General features: G+C 43.6%; 1 pseudogene; it reads left to right on the top strand.

Annotated features, from left to right (window-relative positions):
• Positions 1–20,997, top strand: part of LOC149456999 (uncharacterized) — a 38,266-nt pseudogene extending 17,269 nt beyond the window's left edge.
• Positions 20,998–22,524: the final 1,527 nt, after the last annotated feature.

Genomic DNA, 22,524 nt, shown 5'->3' with positions numbered 1-22,524 from the left:
AAGTAGATCCAATGTCAATCAAGATGTCTGCCACCACCACCAACCCGAAAAAAGACAAAAAAATTCTGCTCCGCCCTCGACCCTGGCTCCCGCCGTCTGACAGCTGAGCCGCGATGACAGTTCTTAAATAGGGTGATGACATCACAGGTGGGCGGGATCACCTGTGGTCAGGTGCAATGCTTTGGCCAATCACAATGCGCTGTGAAAGCACAGTGCATTGTTGGGTGTCACAGGCGAATAGCCTGCCGAACAACCATACCATTCGTGTGTTCACAAAACACAGGAATGGCCCATGCTCGAGTCAAACTTATGTTGGACTCGAACATGCAGCCCATCATTAATCTTTAGTTTTCTCAATGCGATACAGCAAGCAGTATCAGATTATTAAAACGGATAATATCCCAATACCTACCAATATTATACAGTGATCCTGAGTATAAAATCATCTTATCCAGACGAGTAAAATGTGTGACCAGGAGGGCAAGGACAATTGAAAATATGGTTTCTCCACGTATGCTTTCTTCCAATCAACCTTCACAAACTTGGTTACACACAATTTTTCAAGTGCAATGCAACACGCTGTTCTAGTTTTCAATATACTGGGGACTGGGGACAATGGGTATAACATCAAACAACTTATTAACTACCAAGATATGTGATATGTATAATCACTAAGACAAGACTTCTTTGTGGCAGAATGAGAGATGATATATCATTTACTTCACTTCAGATTGAATCATAATTCAGATACAAGTTCCATCAAAATACAAATTATTGAGTGGGTAGACACCCCTGCCAGAGGAGGTGATCTGTTTTCCCTCCTTTGCAAAATAAATATATTGGATATTCAAATGATAAACCCGTATTCCAAATGGACTTAACTTTGAGTGGGATGTCACTTACTATTATGAGTGACTTCAACCTCATTTCTGCTCTCATTCCTTCCCCCTTTTCCCCTCCCCCCTACTCACCTCCCTTTTTCCTCTCCCCTTCTCCCACTTCTTTCTCCCTTCCTCTCCTTTTTTTTTCTTTTTCCCTTTCCCCTTTTCTTTCCCCCTAACCACATTTTTTCCATCTCTTTGAATCTCCATTTGTAAGGATTTTTACCTTTGACCTACATTTAAAAATTCCTTTGTGACATCTGATGAATATATTATAGTTCCAGAATGTTTCTTATCTTATATTTTTCCCCCACTGTCCTAAATGTACCTAAATGTACCTAAATGTACCTGATTGGACAACAGAAATTTGGTTTTATGATAATATTTGTTTTGAAATTTTGCATTCTTTATTTTTCACATTCACGTTTTCAGACACCTTTTCTCACTTCTTTTATTTTTATTTGTTATTTTTTACCTTTATTGTTTATCGTTTTAATTTGGTATTACCATATTACCATATCCTTTTCCCATTTCACAGTCCATGTTATATATGTATAATTTTCTATTTATTTTTTTTAACAATTTCCTCTATTTTTCTTATTTTCACCTTACTTATAATTTGTTCATAATTTCAAGATTTTGCCTCATGCTGTAAGGATGATCATGATAAAAGTGAAGGATAAGCTCAGAACTACACGGGAGGAGCTTGCGAATGATCTCAAGGCAGTTGGGACTACAGTCACCAAACAAATCATTGGTAACACAATACATTGCCATGGATTGAAATCGTGCAATGCCTGCAAGGTTCCCCTACTCAAGAAGGCACATGTACGGGCCCATCAAAGGTTGCCAACAAACATCTAAATAATTCAGAGAAGGATTGGGAGAATGTGCTGTGATCAGACAAGACCAAAATTGAACTCCCTGGCATTAACCGTGTTTGGAGGAAGAAAAATGCTTACTATGATCCTGAAAACACCATCCCTACAGTCAAGTAGGTTGAAACATTATGCTTTGGGGCTGTTTCTCTGCTAAAGGTATAAGCTGACTTTGCCACATTGAGGGGCAAATGGACTGGGCCATGTATTGTAAAATCTTGGATGAGAACCTGCTTCCCTCAGCCACTGAAGATGGGTCGCGGATGGATCTTCCAGCATGACAATGACTCAAAACATATCCCCAAGGCAACAAAGGAGTGGCTCAAGAAGAAGCACATTAAAGTCATGCAAAATTTATGGAGGGAGCTGAAACTTCGAGTTGCCAAGCGACAGCCAAGAAACCTTAAGGTTTTAGAGCAGATTTGTAAAGAATAGTGGACCAAAATCCCTCCTGAGATGTGTGCAAACCTGGTAACCGACTACAAGAAACGTCTTACCTCTGTGCTTGCCAACAAGGGTTTCTCCAATTTACTACTTAGTCAAGTACTAAGTCTTGTTTTGCTTAGGGATCATATACTGTGCTTATTTTGCTCACTGAACTGCAACTTAATTTGTATAATTTGTATTGTGTTTTTTTCTGGATTTTTGGTTGATATTATGTCTCTATCATTTAAAATACACCTATAGTAAAAATTATAGACCCTTCATCTCTTTGTAAGTGGGCAAACTTACAAAATCTGCAGGGGATCAAATAATTGTTTTACCCACTGTACAATGTAGTGAGGGATGGAGACAGAATGTGGGCAATATGGGCAAGAACTAATGCACAGTTGGATTGGAAGTAGCTCCCTTAGTATCTATTTCTCCCTCTCAGAAATGTACAAAATTATTTATATTACAAAGAGAAGGGCTTGAAAAACCGCTTGCCCACTCGCCAAATGCGAGGAGAAATTCTTGTGTGGTGAGCGGCGAGCACAGATGATGGATGGAGCGGCTGCACCTGTGCTCCAAATTTAAAGGTTTAAAGCTGTAAAACTTAATATTTTGATTGCAGCCTATTACTATTAAGCTATTGCTGTTATGTTTAAATTGACATAATAAAACAATGTTATAATTGCAGTTTTTTATATTTTGAACTCTTTATTCTAAAGAAAAATGTAATTTCATAAGCTTTAAGGGGGCGTGGTTGGAGCAGGGCTGGGGGCGGGGTTGGGGGACTGCCAGGGGTGGGGTTGGAGGCAGACCTGGGCAAGGTTGGGTGGGGAAACTGGTGGAGAGTAAGGTTTGTGCCTGGCTAGTAGGTCTAGGCTCGAAATTTTAAGCCCTGGCATAGAGCCATACAGTACCCTTCAAAAATTGTACACACAATTGACAACATCTTAATCCATATGCTTTGGCACTGTCTTAAGTTATACAGATACTGGTTTAGCATCTATTAAACTATTCGGGAACAATTTTTTTTGCAACTATCTTTTTATCCCAAAGTAGCACTTTTGAGCAAAATTCCTGAAGATGTTGTTCAGTCATCCATTAAACTGTTAATAATACATTTGCTGTTTATTGCTTGAAAACTCATAGCCCAGAGTTGGTTAGCTTCCTATCCACCAACAATGGGACAATGGCGAGATACAGTTAACACCATATTGGAGAAAGAGAAAATTACCAGCATAGGGGCTGTCCAAGATATGTATGAAACATGCCCCTTTTTCCTGCCACTTTGGTGTTTTTTTTTTGGATGATTACTAAATGCATCCAGGAATATTATGTTCACTGTACAAACTGCTTATTTAAAGGGGGCACTCGTGAGCAGCAATTAGGATGGCCGCATTGTAGGCCTGCTCCTCGGCCGCCGGACTAATCGGCCGATCTTCCAGCCCCCAGGGGGGGTTGCCTGCCTTTCTTCCAGCCCCTCCTAGCCCCCTGTCCCCCACTGCCCTAATGGGCAAGAAATCTACAGCTGCCAGCTCGGTGGGCTGTGTCGGAACTTGCGACCTACCTGACGGAGGCCGCGTCTGAAGCCGCGGCATCGATTTTGGGTCTCCCGCCGAAGGCCGCATCCAAAGCCACGGCCTCAAGTTTGAGTCCCCCACCAGAGGCTGCATCTGAAGCCCTGGCCTCAATTTTGGGTCCCCCGCCGCTCCCACCGGGTGGGCCGGATCCCAGCGGTGATGACAACCAGGCATCAGAGGCATCCCTGCAATCTCCCCCTCCAGCTCTGAGGGATGCTGAGCTCCTGCGCCGCTTGAAGTCCATACTGCTGTCAGAATTATCCTCTGCTACTTCCAAGCTGGCCGATCATCTTTTGCAAGAAATTCAGGAGTTGGGCAATCGGACGAATGATCTTGAAGATAAAATGGACTGTCAGGGATGTGGGTGTGACCAGAAGTGTGTGGACTGACACAGGGAAACGTAGGCTTCAGATATAGTAAATAATATAATTTATTGAGACTAACAATACAAATATAAATGCAGTGCACCAAACCCCAAGCTAACACAAATACATACAACAAGGTGAAACAAACACAAACCTAAACTGATATAGATACACAGGTACATACACATATAGAGCACAACGTAGTCAGGCAGGCCGGATCGATAACTATCGGGCAGGTAGGTACAGGAGGAACAGGCGGAGAGAATGGTCAGGGTCACAAGCCAGGGATCAAACAGGAGAAGTCAGCAGAGGTCAGGATCAGGCAGGGTCGGCATCAAGTCAGGCAGGAACAGGAACAGGAACAGGAATGCAGGTTACAAGATACAGGGGCCCATGGAAAAACACACACCAAGGCCCTGACTGTGAGTCTGGCCATTCCTTAAATACAACCCCTGCAATAAGCTTCAGGTGTTTTGGCTGACTGCAGGGGTGAGTCTCTGATTGCTGAGAGCACCCGCTGGCCAGCCCTGGTACTGCAGCCCACAAGGCAGGTGAATCCCACCGTTATTGGCAAGTCCATTCCTGACATGGACACTGTGGCCACGGTCATTAAAAGTCACGAACAGGATCTGTATGACCTCAGTTAAAAATTGGCGGACGCGTTGTTCCGGCTTGAGGATTTCGAAAACCGTTCCCGCCGCGGCAATTTGTGATTAAGGTGTATCCCAGAAACTGTCACAGATCTCAACTGCTACTGCTCTGTTTCAGGAGCTGACACCCGTCATTCCCATTGACAGGCTAGAATTTGACTGCATACACCGTGCATTGGGCCCCAGACATGGGGGGGCAGGGGGGGGCAGGGGGGGGTCAATGGGATATTATCATCAAGTTCACTTACTATTGCACTAAGGAAACTATCCTCTTGATGGCCAGAAATAACCCAGACATCAGATTCCAGGGGCATCACTACCAGCTCTTCGCGGACATCTCCCAGACCACTCTTCAGAAGCGCCGCCAGCTGAAGCCTTTCACTTCAGTCCTGGTGAACCGCAGAATTAAATACGTCTGGGGCTTTCTGTTCTGCCTCACCTTCAACTGCCACTCTGCAGCCTAGAATCTTTACACCTTCTTTCGCCAGGAGGAGCTACTCAGAGCCCAGCTCATTGATCTGGATCTCCGGTGAGGCCACTTCCTCTGGGCCGCCTCTGGGAGAGGTCGTCCAACAGGAAGAGGGCCCTCCCTCAGATCCCTCTACAACCAAGTCCGTCCTGCTCTTCTCCGGGCTGAAGCTGTATCTTGGACCTTCCACGTTGTGTTTCACTGTTAGACTCTCCTGACAGGGCCCTTAGGGCGTTTCCAGTTTGTTAATGTTCCAGGTTGGGCCTGATCCGGCCTGTTGCCTTGGGTTCCATCCTTGAGTGGGGGGGGGTATCCTCCTGGACTTGAGGATTATGACTTTTTGCCATTGCGGCCTACCACGGGTCTGGTTGCTGTTGCTCGGGTTCCCGTTGGTGGAATGGGCTGATGGTTCCCTTGGGCTCCAGGGTGAGAGGTTGGCCCGGGTGGATGTCGATCCTACTGGGAGGTTGGTGGGGGACCACTTGGGCTGTGTTGTGGGGTACCACGGCGGCCTGTAGTCATCCTCCTGGAGGGGGTTGACCCCCAAGTTTAGCTGGGTCACAAAATGTTCAAAGCTTCAATTCGCATCAGAAGCAGGCTAAAGTTTTTCATCACCTCAAATCACAACAAATTGACTTGGTATGTTCACAGGAGACCAGGTTTTCTTAGTCCTCCACCCCACGGTATATTTTGCTTCATTATCCAACTTTTTTCATGGCCTCGGCTCCTGAGAAACATCGGGGTGTACTGATAGCTTTCAAATGCAATCTCCCCTTTGTCTGTGCTCGGAATATAGCAGACCCCACGGGCAGGTATTTGCTCCGGCAGGGCACCCTCTGGGACCAGGAGGTTACTTTTGTCTGTTACTATGCGCCCAATCGCTTTCAGCATAAATTCTTTTCTCATCTTTGCACCATCGTTTCCTGACACTCCTTCTTCTTCTTTTGGGAGATTCAAATGTTACCTTGGATTCCACATTGGCTAGGCACTATGCCCGGGGGGTGGCCCCTTCTCACCTTCTCCACGACTCCGTGCTAGAGGAACGTATGCGCTCTCTTTTGCAGATGGTGGGGCTGGCGGACGTCTGGAGGGAACTTCACCCAACTGAGCACAACTTTACATTCTATTCCAATCCTCATGACAGTTTTTGTAGGATTGACCATATATTCATGCATGTCCAGCAGCTTCCCTTGGTCAGGCAGATAAATATTCCCTCCTCGCCCTGTACGGACCATGATCCCCTTGCACTCCTCCTTGCCCTCTCTGGGTTGGTATGGCACCTCTTGCACTGGCGCATTAATGATTCTCTATTGACCACTCAGGTTACCTGCCAACAAATAGAATCTTTCTTACGCATATACTTCAGGAAAACTCGGGATCTGTCTCTTCAGCAGTGCCCCTGTGGGAGGCGCTTAAAGCCACAGTGCGGGTTCATGTTATACAGCTGGCGGTGGCTCGGAAGTGGGAGTGGGGGCTCCGACTTTTGGATCTTCATTCTCTACTGGCCTCTGCGGATGCTCGTTGGAAGTCATTTCCATCCGCGGCCCATAAACGCGCACGGGATGCTCTGGCAGCAGAGTTGGACCTACTTACTTCTTCTGAGGCAGAACGGGCCTTGCGTTGGACCAAACACAAATTTTATTCCTGTGCTAATAAGCCGGGTCTGATGCTGGCCAGAAAACTCAATTCTGTGGGGAAACCCCATAAACCGATATGATTGCGACTTCCCGTGGCTGGCTGTACTTCTAATCCCCAGCAGATTGTTTCCTGCTTTGCAGACTTCCTTTCGTGCCTTTATGCTAAACCAGATACCTTCCCCGTGGCTCAGGCAGAGGCATTCTTCCAACATCTCTGACGTCCTGGATTATCGTGCAGATGACCCTCAACGCCGGAGTCACCGTACCGGAAGTGCTCCAAGCTATCAAATCTCTACTGTCCACCGCGGCCCCAGGTCTCTATTATAAGAAATTTGCAACCCTGTTGGCGCCCTTCTTAACTGATTATTTCAATGAGTTATGACAGGGCTCTTTGCCCGCTCCGTATGCGCTTAGAGCTCATATCTCCATGGTTCCTAAAACGATCGATGATGTGCAGGAACTGCAAGCCTTCCGGCCTATTTCTCTCCTTAATGAACACCTGAAGATATTGGGCAAGATCCTTAGTCTTTGTATCAATAAATATTTACGTAGTCTGGTCCACAGGGACCAAGTAGGTTTCATCCCTGGGAGACAGGCGGGTGATAACGTTTGTAAGGTGGTCCATCTTATACACTTTCTACATCGGAAAATCGGAAACTCCCGGGATTCTTACTGTTCTTAGACTTATATAAAGCCTTTGATTCTCTCTCCTGGGAATATTTGCAGTTTGTGCTGTCTCGTTGGGGTTTTGGGGATTCTATTCTTTCTTGAATTCAAGCCTGGTATTCTTCCTCTTCAGCTTCCGTTAAATACGCTGGGTATTTCTCAGATCCCTTTCCTATTTGGCGAGGGACGAGACAGGGCTGCCCCCTATCCCCGGCGCTCTTTGTCCTGGCGCTTGAGCCGTTGGCTTTAGCAATTCGTCCGTAATATATCGAGTGTTCCATACGTGGGACAGGAGTTCAAGTTGAACATTTTTGCTGACAATGTCCTCTTAACTCTCACTAATCCCCTGATGTCCCTTCCAAATTTGCAACAGGTTCTTGCGCGCTTCTCCTTGATTTCGGGTCTCCGTATTAATTTGGATAAGACTGTTGCTCTCAATATTACTTGGACCTCAGATTTGGTTTCACGCCTACAGTCCCACTTCTCTTACAAATGGGCGTCCTCTTCTCTCTAATACCTAGGCATTCTCTTGACCCCTACCTATGGCTCGTTGTTTGCTGCAAATAATTATCCATTGCTTCGCTCTGCGTCCTCTCTTTATGCATTCCTGTCACTTTCCGCACCTGCCTTGGATAGGACAGGTTAATTCAGCGAAAATTACCATCTTGCCAAAATTGGTATACTATTTTCACACTCTCCCAGTGTGGGTTCCTCCTTGTTTCCTTCTGTTGAGTCAGGCGAAGAATATGCATTTTCTATGGGCCGATAAGCTCCCCAGAGTCTCCAGAAATACGCTTTTTGTTCATAGACTCCAAGGTGGTCTTGGGGTGCCTAATGTAACTAAGTATTATCAGGCGAGCCAAATTGCCCCACTATCTATGTTGCATGCTTCCTCGAATGTTCCTCTCTGGGTCCTGCTGGAACTTCCTAATTGTGCCCATATTTTGACATTGATGCTTCTATGGCTTCCCCCTGACCTACGCCCTATGGCACTGAGTCTGATTTTGCTCCATGGCTTACAAGTGTGGGACTCGGTACATTACTCCAGTGGCCTGATGTCACCTTTCCTACCTTTGCCCCCAATTATTAACAACCCTCTCTTTCCACCGGGTTTAAATCAACCAAGGGTGTTTTCTTGGTGGATGGCCAATGGTTTTTCGCAGGTGCGACACTTTTTAACTTCTCGGTCCTTCCCTACTTGGAATTCTCTTCGGGAGTCACGGGATGTCCCTCCGGCGGAATTTTTTTGTTACCTTCAATTGCAGCATTGGCTGACCTCACTTCGGGGCACTTCTGCTTTCCTGTACCAGAAATCTGCCTTTGAACTGCTTTACCAACAGTGTTTGGGCGCCCCGGGCCTTATTTCCCTTCTTTATGAAGCTTTGAACAGACGCTCGACACATAATTTTCTCTCATATGTCGCTCAGTGGGAGCGCGTTCTGGGGGCAGTCATGGATCTGGAGGACTGGAATAAGGCCTGGTCGCTTATAGCTAAATGTTCATTTAATATGACCACACTGGAGGCGGCATACAAAGTATTGTTTCATTGGTATTCGTTTGGCCCAGGCAAACCGTGCCTGCAGTGATTGATGTTTTCGGGGTTGTGGCCATTGTGGTGATGTATTGCATATCTGGTGGTCATGCTGGAAACTGTTTCATTTTTGGTCTCATGTGTTTGGCATCCTTTTCACATTGTTCTATCTCTCCATACGCCGGGATGCTCGGTATGCTTTGCTTCATTGTCTCATACCGGGCCTCTTGGCTCACCAGCAGAAGTTGGCTTCCTATTTGTTCTTGTCGGGCACTAGAACAATTGCTCAGGCATGGAAGAGCCCATTTGTCCCTCTTCAGGGAGTGCGGGACCGTATGACTACTATAATGCTCAATGAACAGATGTTGAGTATCTGTAACAACTCTCAACGGAAATTCTTGAAAACATGGGAGCCGTGGTTGCAATATGCCTTTCCCACACTCCCCTCGGCTAGTCTGGGATTGTGATGCTGCTCTTGGTCTTGTTATCTTTTTCCTTTTGTACTCTTTCATTTTCTTTTTTTTGTTTGTTTTTGGTGTGACAGTGGATAGCTGCCTTTGGTTTGAGTTACTGTCTGTGTTATACCAATGTTTTTGTCAATTATGTGTCATTGATAGCCCCTGCATGGGTGCACCTTTTGCTCTGTTGGTGTTAAAACGCTGTTTTGTTTTGTTTTTTTATGTGCAATTGACAGGCCTGCATGGGTGTGTTTTGTTGCTCCTGTCTTCTTAAACTGTTTATAAATTAAAAAAACCATTGAAATACAAAGTGCTTATTAAATTTCTATTATATGACAAGTTGTTTGGATATTTTAAGAACTCATTTAAATTACAATGTCCTTATGTTGTTGTAAGTAATGCTATTATTTTTGATTGTTTTATTGTGTTTTAGAATGTTTCCTCTGCATGTATTTTTGTAAAAACCTCTAAGGGATATTATCTGATTTAGAAAAAAAAACCTTAAGAACTTTTGCTTCATTTGGTTAGAGATAACACGGACATCAAAGTCACTGCCATAGGCTCTTATTACCTAAAAGGTAACTGCCTATGTGCATGACCTTTTATTCTTTGTGATTAGAGATGAGCGAATTATTCAAAAATTCGATTCGGCTGATTCGCCGAATTTCAGGAAGAAATTCGATTCAATGCGAATTAATTCGCTACGAAGTTAACTTATAAAAAGGGTTTCTAGGCTTCAGAGAGCCTTTAAATTAGTGCAGAACACTGTACCTTTAATTTAAATGCCCTTGGAGATGAGGAAGGAGAAGGAGAAGGAGAAGGAGAAGGATGAGAAGAAGGAGAAGGAGAAGGATGAGAAGAAGGAGAAGGAGAAGGATGAGAAGAAGGAGAAGGATGAGAAGAAGGAGAAGGATGAGAAGAAGGAGAAGGAGAAGGAGAAGGAGGAGAAGGAGAAGGAGAAGGATGAGAAGAAGGAGAAGGAGAAGGATGAGAAGATGGAGAAGGAGAAGGATGAGAAGAAGGAGAAGGAGAAGGATGAGAAGAAGGAGAAGGAGAAGGATGAGAAGAAGGAGAAGGAGAAGGATGAGAAGAAGGAGAAGGATGAGAAGAAGGAGAAGGAGAAGGAGAAGGAGAAGGATGAGAAGAAGGAGAAGGATGAGAAGATGGAGAAGGAGAAGGATGAGAAGAAGGAGAAGGAGAAGGATGAGAAGAAGGAGAAGGAGAAGGATGAGAAGAAGGAGAAGGATGAGAAGAAGGAGAAGGATGAGAAGAAGGAGAAGGATGAGAAGAAGGAGAAGGATGAGAAGAAGGATGAGAAGAAGGATGAGAAGAAGGAGAAGGATGAGAAGAAGGATGAGAAGAAGGAGAAGGATGAGAAGAAGGATGAGAAGAAGGAGAAGGATGAGAAGAAAGAGAAGGATGAGAAGAAAGATGAGAAGAAGGAGAAGAATGAGAAGAAGGATGAGAAGAAGGAGAAGGATGAGAAGAAGGAGAAGGATGAGAAGAAGGAGAAGGAGAAGGATGAGAAGATGGAGAAGGAGAAGGATGAGAAGAAGGAGAAGGAGAAGGATGAGAAGAAGGAGAAGGAGAAGGATGAGAAGAAGGAGAAGGAGAAGGATGAGAAGAAGGAGAAGGATGAGAAGAAGGAGAAGGATGAGAAGAAGGAGAAGGATGAGAAGATGGAGAAGGATGAGAAGAAGGAGAAGGATGAGAAGAAGGAGAAGGATGAGAAGAAGGAGAAGGATGAGAAGAAGGATGAGAAGAAGGATGAGAAGAAGGAGAAGGATGAGAAGAAGGATGAGAAGAAGAAGGATGAGAAGAAGAAGGATGAGAAGAAGGAGAAGGATGAGAAGAAGAAGAAGGATGAGAAGAAGGAGAAGGATGAGAAGAAGGAGAAGGATGAGAAGAAGAAGAAGGATGAGAAGAAGAAGAAGGATGAGAAGAAGAAGAAGGATGAGAAGAAGGAGAATTCCAAGCCGGCAAAAAGTGTATCTGCAGAGCTCCGCTATTTCTTAGGCTATTTCTGACAGTTCTGTGACATTCACTCCATACAGCGGTTGAAACCGCTGTATGGAGTGAATGTCACAGAACTGTCAGAAATAGGCTATTTCTGACAGTTCTGTGACATTCACTCCATACAGCGGTTGAAACATTGTATCTATTTGTTTCCATAAATGGATCCATTTATGGAAACAAATAGATACAATGTTTCAACCACTGTATGGAGTGAATGTCCCAGAACTGTCAGAAATAGCCTATTTCTGACAGTTCTGTGACATTCACTCCATACAGCGGTTTCAACCGCTGTATGGAGGGAATGTCACAGAACTGTCAGAAATAGCCTATTTCTGACAGTTCTGGGACATTCACTCCATACAGCGGTTGAAACATTGTATCTATTTGTTTCCATAAATGGATCCATTTATGGAAACAAATAGATACAATGTTTCAACCGCTGTATGGAGTGAATGTCCCAGAACTGTCAAAAATAGCCTATTTCTGACAGTTCTGGGACATTCACTCCATACAGCGGTTGAAACATTGTATCTATTTGTTTCCATAAATGGATCCATTTATGGAAACAAATAGATACAATGTTTCAACCGCTGTATGGAGTGAATGTCCCAGAACTGTCAGAAATAGCCTATTTCTGACAGTTCTGTGACATTCACTCCATACAGCGGTTTCAACCGCTGTATGGAGGGAATGTCCCAGAACTGTCAGAAATAGGCTATTTCTGACAGTTCTGTGACATTCACTCCATACAGCGGTTGAAACATTGTATCTATTTGTTTCCATAAATGGATCCATTTATGGAAACAAATAGATACAATGTTTCAACCGCTGTATGGAGTGAATGTCACAGAACTGTCAGAAATAGCCTATTTCTGACAGTTCTGTGACATTCACTCCATACAGCGGTTTCAACCGCTGTATGGAGTGAATGTCACAGAACTGTCAGAAATAGCCTATTTCTGACAGTTCTGTGACATTCACTCCATACAGCGGTTGAAACATTGTATCTATTTGTTTCCATAAATGGATCCATTTATGGAAACAAATAGATACAATGTTTCAACCGCTGTATGGAGTGAATGTCCCAGAACTGTCAGAAATAGCCTATTTCTGACAGTTCTGTGACATTCACTCCATACAGCAGTTTCAACCGCTGTATGGAGTGAATGTCCCAGAACTGTCAGAAATAGCCTATTTCTGACAGTTCTGTGACATTCACTCCATACAGCGGTTGAAACATTGTATCTATTTGTTTCCATAAATGGTTCCATTTATGGAAACAAATAGATACAATGTTTCAACCGCTGTATGGAGTGAATGTCACAGAACTGTCAGAAATAGCGGAGCTCTGCAGATACACTTAGCGGAGCTCTGCAGATACACTTTTTGCCGGCTTGGAATTATTCTTATTTTCATCCTACTTCTTCTTCTTCTTCATCCTCATCCTTTTCTTCTTCTGAGGATGAGGATGAGGATGAAGAAGAAGAAGAAGAAGAAGAAGTAGGATGAAAATAAGATTAATTCCAAGCCGGCAAAAAGTGTATCTGCAGAGCTCCTCTATTCTGCAGATACACTTAGAGGAGCTCTGCAGATACACTTTTTGCCGGCTTGGAATTATTCTTATTTTCATCCTACTTCTTCTTCTTCTTCTTCTTCTTCATCCTCATCCTCTTCTTCTTCTGAGGATGAGGATGAGGATGAAGAAGAAGAAGAAGAAGAAGAAGTAGGATGAAAATAAGAATAATTCCAAACCGGGAAAAAGTGTATCTGCAGAGCTCCTCTAAGTGTATCTGCAGAATAGAGGAGCTCTGCAGATACACTTTTTGCCGGCTTGGAATTATTCTTATTTTCATCCTACTTCTTCTTCTTCTTCTTCTTCTTCTTCCTCATCCACAGAAGAAGAAGAAGAGGATGAGGATGAGGATGAAGAGGAAGAAGAAGAAGAAGAAGAAGTAGGATGAAAATAAGAATAATTCCAAGCCGGCAAAAAGTGTATCTGCAGAGCTCCTCTATTCTGCAGATACACTTAGAGGAGCTCTGCAGATACACTTTTTGCCGGCTTGGAATTATTCTTATTTTCATCCTACTTCTTCTTCATCCTCATCCTCTTCTTCTTCTGAGGATGAGGATGAAGAAGAAGAAGAAGTAGGATGAAAATAAGAATAATTCCAAGCCGGCAAAAAGTGTATCTGCAGAGCTCCTCTAAGTGTATCTGCAGAATAGAGGAGCTCTGCAGATACACTTTTTGCCGGCTTGGAATTATTCCTATTTTCATCCTACTTCTCCTTCTTCTTCTTCTTCTTCAACCTCATCCTCAGAAGAAGAAGAAGAGGATGAGGATGAGGATGAAGAGGAAGAAGAAGAAGAAGAAGTAGGATGAAAATAAGAATAATTCCAAGCCGGCAAAAAGTGTATCTGCAGAGCTCCTCTATTCTGCAGATACACTTAGAGGAGCTCTGCAGATACACTTTTTGCCGGCTTGGAATTATTCTTATTTTCATCCTACTTCTTCTTCTTCTTCATCCTCATCCTCTTCTTCTTCTGAGGATGAGGATGAGGATGAAGAAGAAGTAGGTTGAAAATAAGAATTCCAAACCGGCAAAAAGTGTATCTGCAGAGTTCCTCTATTTCTGACAGTTCTCTGACAGCTCCTTCACATGTACAGCGGTTGAAACATCTGTTTCCGAATAAAAACATCTGTATCCTAAATGGAAACAAATAGATACAATGTTTCAACCGCTGTACATGTGTTCCTTCTGTCAGAGAACTGTCAGAAATAGCGGAGCTCTCTGCAGGGACACTTTTGCCGGCTGATCGGGAAAAATCCGATTCGCGCACCCGAAGTAGGCAAATATTCGGATTCGACGCGAATCGAATTTTTCCTGAAATTCGTATCGAATTCCGGTTCGCCTGGTTCGATTCGCTCGTCTCTATTTGTGATCTCTGCAGAAACTCCCATTTAAACCTTCTTCAGAATCAGAATTCATGAAATTGGGGAATTGTCAAACTTTCACATCAACTACCAGAAATTGGAATCTCTTCACATTTCCCTCTCCAGCAATATGCTCACTAAAATCCTGGGTAATTTTTCATTTACTGAATTTCCTTATATATTTCGGAACTGATTTAACAAAAGGTCCAGTCAATGCCTATGCCACAAACTCCCCACATTTCTCTAGAAAACAAAAAATTACCTAAAAGCCTGATTTCAATGCACCCTTACTTGGATGGAAAGATGTAACACTCTAAAACTGAACTGAAAATAACCCCTCTCCCCATATTCCTGTGAGGTTATCAGTGGATAGCTTGTTACCACCATGAAAGCTTGTCATCCACTAGTCTTGCTGGGACATATGAGGGAAACACTGGCCACTTGGATAATATAATATATTGCTCCCATTTTTCAGCTGCTACATCTTCAGTCCATTCAAGACCATGTGACTGGATGGAGATTATGACACCCACTTTCCTGCTTATTCTTTGCCCAGCCCTTAAAGTGATTGTAAACCCTCACCTTGTAAAAGTCATTATAAACCCTCATCTTGTAAAATAACCCATTTAGTTTACCATAAAAATAGAAGGCAAAAAAATGTGTGTATAGATATAAAAACATTATAAACATTATATTACATTCCACTTTTTTTTTTCTATAAATGATCACCTATCCTCTATGCTCAGCTGCATAAGACCTATGGAAAGAGAAACAGCAGCACACTGATCTTCCTAGTGAAAGGATATGCATGAGCAAAGGGGGTGTCAGGACAAGTCTGATCATTGGAGGAGAGCAATATCAGTTCCCAGAATAGCTAGAGAACTGATTAGTGTGGTCAGTTTTTAATAGGAAAGCAGAGGGACTGGCAGGAACACCAGGGATTTCACACAAAGGGGGCAATATAAAGAACAGGATACTTTTTCATACAAATACATGATACAGCAGGCACATATCAGAAAGATGAAATGTTGGGTTTACATATTGTTTATTTCTTTCCAGCCCAAGCCATATACACTGACAGCAATGTTACTGACTTGTGCCAGACTGAAAGCATCAATTATGATTCTCCGACAGAAATCCAGCTTGTTACTAAAGTTTTGAAACCAGGCCCCTAGACACCCACAAACTCTAGCCAGATGCCTAGATCATTTGTGGATGATCCAGCCCTGGTCATGTCAAGTGGTTACTGCAAGCCAATACAGGCATGCTGATGCACCATATAATCTTATGAATAATATATTTATAGTTATCTTTAGGGATATGGTTCTGGTTGGGAAAAGCCAGCCCTCTCAAATAAAAGGGTATACACAGCACTCATATTGATAATGTGTTTTTTCTGTGATAGGAAACCAAAGTTAATGTTGTTGGCAAAGACCATACAGAGAAATTACTGAAGAGATTTCAGGTAGGTTTGTAGAGATACACCCTTGCTGAATGTCATGTTGGTGGAAAAATTCTATGCATTTTAGAGAATTTTACCTCTTTAATTCTTTGTTATATCTCAATGTTTTCAAAGTCCTACTGCCACTTTTCAGCCTGCACCTTTCAACATCCAAATGGTGGCAACAGAACAATCAACACTACTTGAGGGCTCAGCTACTAATTTTTTTTTAATTCGATTTAGTGTATACTGTATCTCTTCTGAAAGGTCTGTCACACCCACACTGTATTCTATACTTCATTTATTCTGCGACCTCCCTGCTTATTTTGCTTCGGAACGTGAGAATGGCCAACACCACTGGAGGGCTTTGCTCCTCACTTTTTTCTTACCTCAGTGCATCTCCTGGCTGTTAGAGAACTCTTCAAAATGAGACATGCTTCCTCCTGTGTACTGGTGGATTCCCCTAATAGTAGAGTGGTAGACATTGCTACCTACAGGCTTATAACCCAGATTACCTATTTGCACAGTGCTGAGAGTAGAGCCCTCCCCCATAAGGGGATTGCTCCTCTTTGAGAACACTTATTTATCACTTTTTAGGTAAAGCTTTTGGTTGTACTATTATCATGCTTTCTGGGTTTTCTAGTAAGCTCCTTCTATAAACAGTTGCCTCTTTACATGGCTGAGGGCCCCTGCTCCTTATAAACAGGTTGTGCTGACCCTGCTGATAAATATGACAGGTCAGCCATTAAGGGCGGTTACTGAATCCTTGCTACAGTTGGGGGAATGGTCTGAAAAAGGGACTCCATGGTGAGCTGTTCTCTGTACTAATAAAGAATGGTGTACCTAGAGAGCAGATAGATGGCATGGACACAGAAAAACTTTATCCTCTGTATAAGGGATTGCATAAGAAAAAGGTGAATAATATGAGACAGAAACCAGACATTGTAAGCCCATCAGCCCCACCCATGGATTTGTCCCCATTTAAACTGACACCTTTTGGGGACACAGGGGTTGCAAATCTCCTTTATCTGACTATGCTCTTAGCCCACCGCCTTCTCCTGCTCTGGATTTGTCACTCCCTAAATCACAGTGGGCAGTGTACTCACTTGACCCCCAGCACCCAATGCACTTGTAACTCCCCAGCGGTTGGAAGGGTTAGAGCATAAACTTGAGATCTTGGGGAAAAAGACTGGATGCTGTCTTGGATGCTCTGGCCCGCTCAGGCTCTGATGCTATCAGGGAGGATATCTTGCAACACCCTAACAAAATAATTGAGGAAACCATTAAAGAGAATGCCATTAATTTAAATTTACTTGACAGGCTATTCAAAGAAGCTGAGGTTAATGGGCAGCTAGATGCTCTTCCCAAATAGGATAATGGCCAAGCCCCCATGCCCTAAGTATTCAGTAAGTAAATTTGGTAGATCCCCCAATTCAATTTGTTTTTAATGCTGAAACCCGCCTGAATGTGGAATTAACTGTCTGCTGGAGGAAGGGTAATATTCAGACAGTTAGGGCACTTGTGGATACAGGAGCGGAGGCCACATTAATTTATGGAGACCCTAGAAAGCACAAGGGAATCCCAGCAGTAGTCAAAGGACTAGGAGGTAAGGAGATAAAAGCAGTTAGTACTGAGGTAGAATTACAGATAGGAAAAAATCCTTGTAAAAAGTACAGAGTTTTGATTGTGCCAATCAAGGAATACGTTATAGGGATTGACATCCTGAGAGGTATGACTTTGCATTTAACAGATGGCACTTATGCATATGGAGTTCACAAAGCTGAAGTTAGATTAGGGGAGGTTAAGGACATATTGGTAGGCACATTACAGATACCACCAGTAGTATTGCCCCCCACAACACAAAAGGTGTGCACAAAACAGTATTGCATACCTGGGGGACCTCAGGAGATTACTAAATCAATTGAGGGCCTCCTCAAAGCAGGAGTTATAAAGACATTACCTCTGCTTGGAATTAAGCTACTTGGCCATTGCGTAAACCGGGCGGTACTTATCTCATGACCGTTGACTACCGAGCACTCAATAAGGTGACCCCACCATTGACAGCAGCAGTCCCTGATGTGGTCACAATTATAGAAAATAAACAAAGACACTTAGGTGTTTGATATGGGGCCTTAGATCTGGCCAAGGCCTTTTTCACCATTCCTATAGCTACCCCAAGGCTATGTACATTCCCCCACCATCTGCCACCTGCTGGTGGCAGAACATCTGGTGGAGCTAACCCTCCCTCCAGATCAACAGATACAACATTACATAGATGACATTGTCATTCAAGGTTCAGATGAGCAGGGGGTAGCAGACACTCTAGCCAAGATAATTCACCATATGAAACAAAAAGGGTGAGAGATTAATCTAGATAAGATACAAGGTACTTCACAAACAGTGAAGATTCTGGGTATTCAATGGCACTGTGGAAACAGAGAAATACCCCCAAAGCTAGATAGAAAATACTAGATTTTAAAGAGCCGCAAAATAAAACTGAAGCACAAAGATACATTGGGCTCTTTGGATTTTGGAGACAAAACATCCCTCATTTGGGCCAGGTTTTAGTGCCCTTATATCAAGTTACCTGTAAAAAGAAGGAATTTGATTGGGGGAGGGAACAGTTGGCTTTTGAAACATCCAAACAGATAGTCCAGCAAGCCCTGGACTTATGGCCCTTATGCCCTGGGGATGTAGAATTGCAAGTGTCAGTGAAGGATAAATTGGCTAACTGGAGTTTATGGCAAAAACAGGACAAGAAGCGGGTCCCTTTGGGATTTTGGACCGGTAAATTGCCAGAGGCAGGAGAAAGATATACTGCATTTGAGAAACAGCTGCTAGTTTGCTATTGGGCACTGATAAACACAGAACAATTGACATTAAATCAAGCTGTGATTTTGAGACCAGAAATCCCAATTATGAAGTGGGTAATGAGTTCCCTAAAGTCTCACAAGATTAGCCATACCCAAGAGACCAGTGTCATTAAATGGAAATGGTACATACAAGATAGGGCTAAAGTAGGGCCTGCAGGTGTCTCTACTCTTCATGAACAGGTAGCACGTGAGGCCCTAGCAACCCCTGTAGATAATCCACATCAGCAAGTGGAATCACCTGTGAAATGGGGTAAGCCTTTCAGTGATCTCACAACGGAAGAGCAGCAACATGCTTGGTTCACTGATGGCTCTGCTAAATACAAAGGAGCAGAGTGCCACTGGAAAGCTGTGGCCTATGGGCCTGTTAACAAACAAGAAGGAAAAGGTAAGAGCAGCCAATATGCAAAATGGTATGAAGTGTATTTAGCCCTTGTAAAAGAAATGCCTGGTCAATGTCACCTGTATACAGACTCATGGTCAGTGGCTAATGGCCTTGCTATATGGATGCCAATGTGGGCTGCTAAGCATTTTATGATTCACTCTAAAGAAGTGTGGGGAAATTAATTGTGGCAGCATATTTGGGACTTAGCATCCCAAGGCACCATCATGGTGTATCATGTGGATGCTCATTGTGGGACTGACTCATTAGAACATCTGTTTAATTCTATAGTCAACCAAAGGGCCAAAGTGGCTGAAGTGACAGTCCCCCCAAACATGGTTGTGGTGAAAGGAATGGCTGCTTGGGCCCATGGGAAATGCAGACACCTGGGAGAAAAGCTACTTACAGGTGGGTGCAGCAAAGAGGGTTGGGACTCAAAATTTACATAATTAAAAATGTAATTGCCATGTGCCCTGTTTGTCAACAGCACAGGAAAATATCTTGTCTCCAGCCCTATGGAAAATTGCTATTAGGAAAAGGGCCAGCGCAGATATGGCAAATAGATTTTGCAGGGCCCCTGCCCAATAGCAAACATTGCCAATACATTTGTGTTGTTGTAGACACCTTTTCAGGACTGATTGTGGCCTACCCGTGCCTCAGGGAAAATCAGAAAAACACCATTCTTACTCTGGAGAGAGTAGTAGCTATGTATAGATCACCTCAGCAGGTACACACTGATAATGGTATGCATTTTACAGAGAACAAAGTTAAACAATATGCTGAGGAAAATGATATTCAGTGGGTATACCATATCCCATACTACCCAGTCTACAGGCCTTGTGAAACGCATGGTTGGCCTACTTAAACAACATTTAAGGAAACTAGGAGGAGGAGAGTTGCATGCTTGGATGACTCACCTTCCCCTAGCAGTTAAGCAACTTATTGACAGACCACTGGCTAGTGGTTTGACCCCGCTAGAAAGAATGCTAAACCATAACTGTACAGGTCACATGCTTTCAGACCTATCTTCAGATGATCAAGGGGTGGATTCCTTCTACATTGGCTCTGGCACCTGTTACAGGTAAAGGAATCCTGAGAGCTGGCACCAGGGTATGGTGGCACCAGGAAAATGGTCTCCCATTGCAGGCTGAAATCATAGCCTCCAGTGTTGACAGTGCCCTGATTAATTTAGTGGACGGAGAAGACAAGTGGCGGCATGTGCTGTCTGGAAAATGCTTCATTATAGAGTAAACATTAACAATATACTAACTGTAAGGTGGTAAAGGCTCTTTCCACCTCATAGCCTTATGGCAGCTTTATAGGACCTAGAAAACTCCAGGAAACATCTCACAGGAGTTAGAAGGGTAAACGGCTGTAAGAAAATAACATTTATAAGACCGATAAGGTACTTTGTGTGTGTTTTTTTTTTTAGGATGAAAGACATTAATGCAACAAAGTTTTTTTTTTCTCTTAATAAATTAAGATAATAGAAATATGTTTAAGGAGTGACGTGAACCCTTGGAGTTAGTGTTAAGATAAAAAACTTTACCTGATATTCACAAGAATGATTTCTTCCATAGGAAATGAGGACCATCCTGTAACATGTTATTGTGACGTCTGTGCATACACCACTCAGTTGGGAAAGTTCCGGAGACAGCCAATTACCTACTATGGGTAAATCTGGTGGTGATCCTGTTATCCAGGATTCCAAGGCTGCAAGTGGAACCAGATGATGGTGAAGTCCCTGATATCCCTATGCTTACAACAGAGGCAAGCAAAGAGGAAGGAGAGGAGAGTGAAGAGGAGGGTTAGTTTAATGCTCCAGACCAAAATTCATCAACACCCTCAGTCGAAGGGCAAGTAAAGTTGGACATTAACCTCCCCAGCGGTTTTCCCGAGCCTGGCTTGGGGTTAAATCTAGCTGTCAAAATCGGTAACCCCAAGCTAGACTCGGGGTCACTGCAAACTAAGTACCTGGTCCTGATCCGTGTCCTGGGTCCTGATCCACAAGCAGCCATCCCCTCCGTCCGTCCCCAGTCTCCTTCCCTGCTTCCCTGGTATCTCACGCTGATCAGGGGATCAGGGAGCGGGGCTTGCGGGAGGCGGTAGCTATAAAAATAGATCAGTGTCAAAATAAAGTGTTACTCTAGTGCAGGGGTGGGCAACTGTGGCCCTCCAGCTGTTGTAGAATTACAAGTCCCATGAGGCATTGCAAAAATGACAGTTACAAGCATGATTCCCAAAGGCAGAGGCATGACTTGTAGTTCAACAACAGCTGAGGGGCCACAGTTGCCCACCCCTGCTCTAATGCATACATTGCAACTTTACCTCAGATATTTCCATAGTGCAGTTTTCAGTTTCTGTGACTAAAAACGGTTTTGCGCTCATGGCTTCCAAAAAATGCCTTGCTAGCGCCAAAGCGGTTTATGATGAGCTAGCGAACAGCGACAGTGAGGAGCTACTTGAATTGAGTGAAAGCGACTCATGTAGCAAATTGTCTTCAGACACCAAAAGTGAAGACAGCAGCGAATCTGAGATTGACGTGAGTGATCTGCGCACGTGGTGCACTATTGATTGCGATACGCCAGCGCCACCAAGATTTCCGTTTATCGGCACACCTGGTATGAAAATCCAAGTTGAAGGTGACAACCCCTTGGCGTACTTGGAAATGTTTCTGACCGATGAGGTTATTGAAATTATCGTGACGGAGACAAATAGGTATGCAGCTCAACAACTAGCTGTTCCACAGAGCCGGTTTTCCCGAAGCAGAAAGTGGGAACCTGTCACCAAATAGGACATTTGGCTGTTTCTCGGCCTAATTATTCTGCAAGGAGTGGTGTCGGAGTACAGCTTTTCCCTTATTATGAAATTTTTGCAGTTCACAAATAGTGAGGATTTTGATGAATTGACTCATCCGGCTCCCAAGCTAAAAAAAAATTGGGAAGTCTCCCAAATAATTGTAAGAAATTTACAGCAGAGCTATGTGCCAGAGAGAGACATAAGCATAGATGAAAGTCTAATGGCCTACAAAGGAAGGCTCAGCTGGATACAGTATCATGTCCAAGAGAGCACAATTTGGTGTCAAATCCTACCTGCTGTGAGAATCCTCTACCGGCTACATCTGGAACACAGTTATATACACTGGCAAAGGCACAAAATTTGATCCCAAGTACAGCAACTATGGAATGGCAACATCTTCCGTCCTGTCACTGATTGAGCCTCTGCTAAACCAAGGCTACTGAGTAATGATGGACAATTTCTACACCTCTCCAGAACTTTACAAGTTCTTCTTCAGCACAGAATGGATGCATATGGAACCGTTCGGGCTAACCGGCGCAA

Source organism: Staurois parvus, unplaced genomic scaffold (genome assembly GCF_062004578.1).
Source record: "Staurois parvus isolate SC_StPar_1 unplaced genomic scaffold, SC_StPar_1.0 ptg000339l, whole genome shotgun sequence".
In the NCBI taxonomy this organism is placed as follows: Eukaryota; Metazoa; Chordata; class Amphibia; order Anura; family Ranidae; genus Staurois; species Staurois parvus.
The sequence above is the reverse complement of the archived record's forward strand: the minus strand, read 5'-3'. Positions and strand labels throughout refer to the sequence as shown.